Here is a 9,047-nt window from a genome sequence, read left to right as displayed (position 1 = left end):
TTGCTTCAGTATTGAATTCACTGTCAAATCAAGTATATCATTCTCTAGCAATGGATGCTTTTACTCTATTGGATATTAAAGGCGCTAGTAATGGCGAAATGGAGCCTAGAACGCCTAATGTTACACTAAAAATTACAAGGAGTTTCCGGCTAACCCTAGAATGGGACGAGATGTCTGCATGATATGTAATATCATTAAGCAAATTCAAGTCAGAAGAACAGTTATGCTTTGCAGCAAAAGTGAGTACAATGCATATACAAAGATTACAAGACGGATTAAATGAATTAATGAAATATATTGAAGGCAACGATCTGAATCAATCTATAAAAAAGGATTAAATTTGTTACTAGTGACAAAGAATCTTTACTAGTCTATAATCGGCAATGAGATTGTCTAGTGACTTTGGAAAAACATTTGATTCTAGATGATGATTTTCTAGAGTTATCTCTTGAGCGGAAAATATTTTCTCAAAGAATTCTTAACAATACAATGGGAACATTTACGTGGTGGCCCAGATGCATTTACTCAATTTATTCATATATTGAACAAAAACAAATGATATTGAACTAAAACAAATGATATTGTGATCATGCTTTTAACCACTACCTAAGGGGCCATTTTCCAAGGCAATAACAAATAAGTTGACCAAGTTTTGTGACGTCAGTGGATTACTCCTCCTTAATATTCATTTTCCCAAGTCAGTTTCTTTTTAGCAAGTGGGACAGTCAACATTAAAAATGTTTTACGCATGTCCGTTGTGTTTGTATACATTAAGCAGCTGCTCAGCCTGTGAAAATTTATAATTGTTGACGACTATAATGAAAAGCGTAGATTATGCAATCCATGTAAATAACATACAGGATACGCAGAGCAAATGAAGGGTTTCCTATGCTCCAATTGTCACTATGATAAATGTGATCAATGGAAAAATACTCACCCTGGCAGGATTGCAAAATAATCCTAAATGTGATTTCGGTTTATTATGGCACTTGGTATTTACCAAGTGACATATGGCGACCGCAATTTCTATCGGTCTGTCGGTTGTCTGTCCCGGTTTTTCTAGTTTGGGCACTTCCATATAAGCTAGGACGATGGATTATGGCAGGCGTATCAGGGGCCAGACCAGATTAAAATAGAAATAGTCCCTTCCATGATTCGATCATTTGGGTGGGGGAGCGAGAAAACAAGATAGTTGAGAAGAATTTTATTTGTCGATAAAGCAAATGAGTGTTCTTCTTAAGTAAGGCTTGTATTATAGGGGTATGATTCTCGTTTAGAGTGCGAGAGGTCTCAAGTTTGAATCCCGGACCAGCCTAACTTTTACATGAAGAAGATCTGAAACTAGATACGTAATCAATGTAGCCATCGCTGAAATTTAGCAGACGTATCAGGGACCCGACCAGATTTAATTCGAAATAGTCACTTCCCTGATTTAACCATCTGGGGGGGGGTGGAAGGATGGTTAATTCGGAAAAATTAGAAAACATGAGGTATTTTTAACTTACGAATGGGCTATCGGATCTTAATAAAATTTGATATTTAGAAGGACCTCGTGTCTCGATGCTCTTATTTAAATCCTGACCGGATCTGGTGACATTGGATGGAGTTGGAGGGGAAACTGTAAATCTTGGAAAACGCTTAGAATGGAGAGAACGTATTGAAACTTGATTGGAAGAAGCTCTTGGCTCTTCTGACCTCGTCACAAGTGTCATATGAGCACTTGGCTCTTGTTTTTGGAGAGACTGGTATCGTCGTGTTTTTAAATTGTTTTGGGAGGAAGAACCTGGTGTACGTTTCATTTCATGGAAAAACAAGAGAGACTGGTTTTTACGACATCACTGTGAAGATACCAGCTACTATGATTATAAAGCAACTAATTTTTATTCGGCTGTTAAGTTTTTTTAGTTGGCTTGTTTTCCGTTTGGCTGTTTTATTTTGGTTGTTTTGGAAAGTGATATCCATATAGGAGTTTCGTATGTGACATTAGTTCAAATAAGCAAATTGAAACACGTGAATTTTATAATATGAATCAAAATAGTATTATTGACTTTACGAAGAGGTAAAATAAAAATGAAGTTAAATTACATGTCGAAAATGTAACCCTGATTTAGCTTGCCAAGATGAATACAAGTTGAATCCTGACGAGCTAACGCCATTTGTCATTAAAGATGGTTACCTGTACGTTGAAGAAGAAACCTAAAGGACATAGAATTTTGTATATACAAGCTTTATTAACAGAAAAATTCACAAACATTTTTAAAACATTTCACTCTTAGGGCACTGAAATTTATATTATACAGGTAGGAAAGAGTGTTTTCAACTAAAAAATCGTACAATCGAGGATTGTCACCATAAATGCTACGAAATTCACTGTAAGTATATCCGCGACATCAAAAAATAAATATAATAGTGCATGAAAACCAACACTTTTGGTTGATAAATATTTTGCTCGCTTCCGATTTTGAATAAGAGATTTTCCACTTTACTGATGCGTATTGTTAACGCTTTGAATATGGTCATGAAAATCCGAGGGTATACAATAGGACTTGTATTCGGGCATTTAGGGATCTAAAGTGAATACATTGATTATTTGATTTATGTTCATGGTGCCAAGTCTAATAAAATGCTGCCATCAGGGGTAATTTCCCTGTAAGTTTCAAATTACTTTAGCTAGATCTATGCTACACTCTCCTACAATAGTTCGGCAAAGGTGCATTCTAAAATTACACTTCCCGTTCGGACAATAGTCATATCTTGAGTACCACAAGTCCGATACGATGATACCATGAGTATTTGCAAACAGTTCTTCGGTTATACCATTTTCAAATAGTTATGAATCTCGATCTAGGGGTTGCATTGTAAATTCATACAGGGTCCTATAGGATTTATCCAAGGATAAATTTATTTGGCTTTTTTTTACAAAAGCCAAAGCAAGTTTGAAGGAATTTCGCCATTGAGAAATGACGAATTGGTGTAGGTACGTGTACACGTAGCAATATGTCACTGATTGGTGATTGTGTGCGGAACGAGCAGCTTCATATTATTTCCACTAGCTCTTAATTTCTCAATTGCCAAAGCAACAGAACTCTTAACCTGTTGTTTGAAGTACTGCCGAGGTGAGAGAGACTGTTACATTAGGTGCATTGCCAAGTACTTTTCGCAAAACAAAACTGGAAGGAGCTAGTTGTAGCTTTACATAAATCTGAACATTGGGAGGCATCCATTGAGGTATCTTAAATATATCATGATTTATTTTCCCAACCAACTGTAAATCTTTAGTTTTCACGTCTCTAAGTATATTGTTAGAGTTAGTGCCCGTTTTATATTCATATGCAATAGCCTTACCTCTCAATCTCTTATAGGACTTCGGAGTCATCAACATGAATCGTAAATAACTTTTTTAATTTAAAAGATAATTGCTTGTGCTCACCAATGTTCTATTCATGTAGACACTTATTTGTCTAATCAAAATGGGTAGTACACAATTTTCGTAGGATAACCCCTCGGCTGCACTTGGTTTTTCATTGTTAAATTTTTGACAATCACATACAGAACTATAAACGACGAAATCAAACCTATGAAATAATCTTCACTGGAATAAACTTGAAAATATACTTTTTCAGAAAAAGAATAGTTGTTGCGGATAAAAATTTTCATAGTGGCCATGCTTTAGGCTCAAATCAACATTTTCTGCATTGAAAAGATTTAAAGATGAGTTGACTAAAGGGCAAAATTCTTTATGTGGTTAATATGCCATTTCTAGGAAAAGAAATCCTTTTTCGATCTAAAAAATTTTACTTTTGGTTTCATTTTCTGCTTTGACAAGAAAGATGTTTTACACGTCCGGCCTGATTTGAGACTAATGAGAGATGAGATGTTTCTTGTCCTTTTTAAACCTTTTCCGCTTTGTCGTGATTTCGATCGCTCGCCGGGTGATCGCATACCGGACTTGAGATTTTGTGAAACACTTTCTTTAAAATCCGTCCCAGAGCACCAATCGTGTAGTGTAGAGGACGCATAATCTCCGGCAACAGGTGCAATATATTTTTAGCAAGGGGTAGAGCAGAGCGAAACAGCTTATCAAACCAATTGTCCAGAACGTAACCGGACATTGACGAACGAACTCTGTAATAGTCTATTCCATGACCCAATTGTCGTGGTCTAAGAGTAGCAACATAGCAATCAATATCAGGACAAACAAAAGTATTTTTTCTATTAGCCATCTCACGGAATGGGTCGAAAATGACATGTAATAATAGCCAAACCTTTTGTTATTGCTAGAGGATCGCCCAATTGTTTTCTTAATATTAACTGTCACCGACTCTTGATGTCTCGACAAAAGATGCGTAAAGAAATATACAACTTTCTAATGAGAAGCCGGGTAAGCAGTCTACAAAAATGCCACATTCCATTCCATTATTGCTTCCAGGACTTCGCCCGTTGGTTATATTTAGTTTAAAACGAAGAACATCTCTCACATGGTTGTTGAGAATCACCTTCTCATTGTCAATGGGAGAACTAATGTAGATCTTGTCCTGTTCCATTGAATAGTTAAAGTGGAATACACCATTCTTACGAGCGGAGATTATTGATAGCACGACATACATTAGTCAAACTAGCATAATTCTAGTATATTAGGTAATGTGATTAATGGATATTTACCCGAGTTCATTGATTCTATTCATTCTTCGGTAATGAGAGGCCAATCATGGGTCTTACTTTTATATCATATGTACAGTCCATCCTCAGGATATCATACGTATTTTTAAGAATACAATCAACAAGAGCAACTTCATACCCTCTAATCTGATAACGGAGGAGAGTTTTGTCCAAAAATCGCTTGTTTTATTCAAATCATCATAGAGGGGGTCAGAAACAATGGTCGTGAATGTGACATAAAAATCAGTAGGCATTGTGAACGTCTTCAGCGGCAATCTAAGAATCAATACCAGAGTTATATTCTAGCCAGAGAACACACAACTGTCTCTTACCCTTGCGAGTTTGATACATTCCGTTGCTTATAACTTTTGTAATTCATAATCATAAAAATCACCAAGAATCTTGTCATCTTTCATATCACGTAGACGATACGCTACAGGTTTAGTGTCTCAGACTTTTTACACCTTAAAAAGTTCAGTGGACCACAAGTAATTCCGTTTTTTCAAAAATATTACTTGTTCGATTCATTCGAACTGTATCACCTACATTAAATTTCTTCTACACAACCTTTCCATTAGAATATTGTTGAAGAAAATGTCGAGCGTATTGTTACTATGATGAACTTCGAGATGGCTATGATTGGATAAGGATCGATGAGGAGGTTGATCATAAATAAACATGACTTTATCTAAATTTTGAATAAAAGCATCCATATTTTTCAACGCATATTATCTCGAGATTAAAAGTCGAATTGGTCTTATCAAGTATTTAGCCATTCCACCATTATCGGACTATGACTATAATAGAGTATTGTATTATATTTCAATTAAACCTATTTTACATGTGGATTAACGAATTCACTTCCTCGATCCGTTTGAATTTTTCTGTATGAATCTTGTTCAAAGATGGATTCAAGGGCTTTATCAACTTCATCGCCACCATTTGAACGCAATGGAATGGCATAAGCATTACGATTAAAACACTGATCGCGAGTAAAATATACTTGTACGGGTTATTGTGACGTCTTTGAATCTCATATAGTTAAAAGATCTGCTTGTAATATATGCAATGGGAAAGAGGCTTTAGTTTTTCAGAAATAATTACCGCAAACTACGATTTTAACAAGGATTGAAACTGGGTTCATTCAATAAGTCTCTGTCGCCAACATCTTTTAAACTCCAACGACTCAAGGAAGTGTGGCGTGATAACTTAAACTTCCTGCTCCGCCAATATTTTCATAAGCACATTTCAAAACTTGAGCTACTTTGAACACAAACGCGGTGTGAAGCGACCGCTAAACCTTTTTCGTACTAAATGTGGCAGAAAAACGCCTTCGCTTCATACCTTTTAAATCATCACCCCCATTTGGCATGCTATTCGAAAACAATATGCCTTTTGACATTTCTCCATATTCCCCTAATCATTTTAAAATATGTTTATTCACAATAAGACTTTTTGGAAAATCTGATGATTTTAAAAATTTATTAAAATGACCATCAAATGATTCAAGTCTTTTACGATTTGGAATTAAATCTGATACCAAATCAGTTAAACTGTAACTCTTCAAATGGATTATAACCTCATTCTATTTGTCATCAATTTGTACATATTCATTTTCAGCGAGATATGTCAAGAGTATTTTACTTTACTCACGATAAGATTGAGTCGTTAGGTCTACAACACTTGATAAACCTTTAGATAAATCTTCTTCTTGTTTTGGTACTTTTAAAATTTCAGAGCCTTAAGAACTTGGAAGGTAATCAATAACAATTGTACGATAGAATCGTAGATTATGAATGACCCTGATTTCTTAAAAGTGAGTGATAAGACAGGACTAGCACTTTTTGAAGTAATTAAGGAAAAATCGTAAAAGATGGTTCGGATTTCTAGAGCTCTAGAGACCAGTCATACGGCAATGGTAGCAATACTGCTGGGCAGTATAAAGGAGTCCAGTCCCGCTTGCCACAAGAGAATGAAATAGCTTATTTTGTGCAATATGCCACACATTTTCTGAATTTTGTAAGAGTTAATGCTTCCAGTGTGAAAAAAAAATCAGTTACGTATTTCGGAATTTAAACTGTCTTTTTTCGTTCTTTGCAATATCTTTTATGAGATGGGAAGTGTTGCTTTTTACTATAAAACACATACCTGTATCTCTCAAAAGACAGAGTGACACTAGATGGTCGGCAAAACGAGAAGCTGTTGCAGTAATTATCAAACATCTAGGAGGGGCAATGAAAGCACTCAACTTTCTCATAAATATTTCTAGCCAAAGGACTGAAAACAAAGCAGAAGCTAGAAGTATTTTAAAGAACGTGAAAGAAGTACCGCTATCGATAGGTCCGTAAAGCATATAAACCAACTTATCGAAGTACTAAGGCCGGTTAGACAAAACATTGCTCCTAGTGCCATCGCAGACGCAAATCATAGCCGAAGGGCTTAATTTAGACCAATAGTTCAAAGAGATGCGCAGAAGAAGAAAAAATATATGATGAAGAATGTGATGATGATGGCTGGAACGGGAAACTGAAACAAAGTTCCATGTGATAATTTTAGAGACAATGGGTAACACACTAAGTAGAATCAGAAGTAGGTTTCATGCTTTACAGGACATATTTTATGTTTGGTTTTTTATATGATTCTGAAATTCAAACAATGACAAATGAAGACATAAAACTGCAAGCAACAGAAGCAGCTGAAATACAGAACAAGATTTAGAAAAAATGGACCGATATCAAAAGTTCACAGTCTCAAGTACCATGCTCTCGATTTGGGATCATCCCCAAATTCACGAAAACCACATAATGTATTGTCCGCTATATACGAACACAGTTTACAAAATGCCTATTCGAACGTGACAATCACCTTAAAGATGTACTTAACTTTGCCTGTATCAGATTAAGAAACTGAACTGCCAAGCAGCACTTGACAAATTTGACCATATCCACATAGAACTTGAAGTGGCTTCAAAACTTCCATATGAAGACATTTTAGACATTTGTTTCAAGGAAAGCCGGTAAAGCAAAGTCTTAGCGTAGTCTACATGATAAGATCGATTGTGCGTGTTTTAAATTTTATGTGTTCTGTGTCACCATAAAATGTTATTATGTGTAATTTTAGTTTTTATTGAACCATTTTGTACATATTAGGATTTACATAAAAATTATATTAATAATAATACATAATTAAATGTTCTTTATAGAAGTAAAATTATAATAATTTTTTATCTATAATGGGTTTGTTAACCGGGGGTGTCAAATACCATTCTTACCCTGTGCGCTGACAAGTATAGATCCGTGCCTTCCTCTATAATTCATCTCTGCTAAACAGGATAAACTTGAAAATAGCTTCTGATTATTGTAAAAGAGCAGTTTAAAAAAGTAAAAATACATTTTTCATTTAAGCAAACATTTAGCTTTTCTCTTCTCTTTAAACTATAACTAATACAGCTAATGATAACTCATTGCATCAAAATTCTGCCCATGGTCGAATCAGCTGCGCCAGCTCCAGGGGCGGATCCAGGATTTTATTAATGGGGGAGCACATAATAGGTTGCTGCTATAAACTTGCAAACAAAAAATATCCGCATTTTAAAGGGATCCTCGACAATTATGTATCGTAGGTAGGTAGTGGAAATGGTTGTAACTTTAAACTAAATCTGTTCTAATAAATCCCCACCATAAAATAAAAAAATAAAAAGCTGTTCACCATCTATAAAAAAATATGATATTTAGTATTTTCTGCAGAATTTTTTGCGTTTGCACTTCTGACCACCATAGCAAGTAAGTTCAGTTTTTATTGTAAAAAAAATGGTCTTGAGCCATCTTTTGGGGTCATACACTCTTTGTGACAATTTGTAGAGGTCAAAGCATTTAGCATGTCGCCTAACTATGTGGCATCTTTTAGTAACAATGATAGCAATGAAGAGTAGGAAATGAGGATAAAGATACAACTTGTATATTCGTAAAAAATATATTAAACGTTAAATACTGGTTCTATTACGGGTGTAACGAGAAAAACAGAACGAAGAGATAGAAAGGCATAGAATATATTTAAAACAAGGGGTTCAAGTATAGGTAATAAAGCATTAGCTAATCACTGTCTCCTTTTAAATTAGTCTTTTAATAAGCAGTGTCAACTTGGACGAAATCTCAAAAATCTACTAATCAAAATTCTACTTTTCATAACAATGTAGCGTATCTTTCCACTTTTTAAAGTTCGATATATTTTGCTTAAATTACAGAATTCACAATTTTATAAGAAAAAGTCTATTTCTGTATTTCCACTCCCACCATATCTATTTATACACGGTCGATGTCTACGTCTATATTTCGGTGAACGTTTATAATGGCTAATCTTACCAGTCTAGAGTCATGTCAGTTTAGAGC

This window comes from Artemia franciscana, chromosome 12 (assembly GCF_032884065.1).
Source record: "Artemia franciscana chromosome 12, ASM3288406v1, whole genome shotgun sequence".
NCBI classification, from domain to species: domain Eukaryota; kingdom Metazoa; phylum Arthropoda; class Branchiopoda; order Anostraca; family Artemiidae; genus Artemia; species Artemia franciscana.
This window is presented reverse-complemented; position numbering follows the sequence as displayed.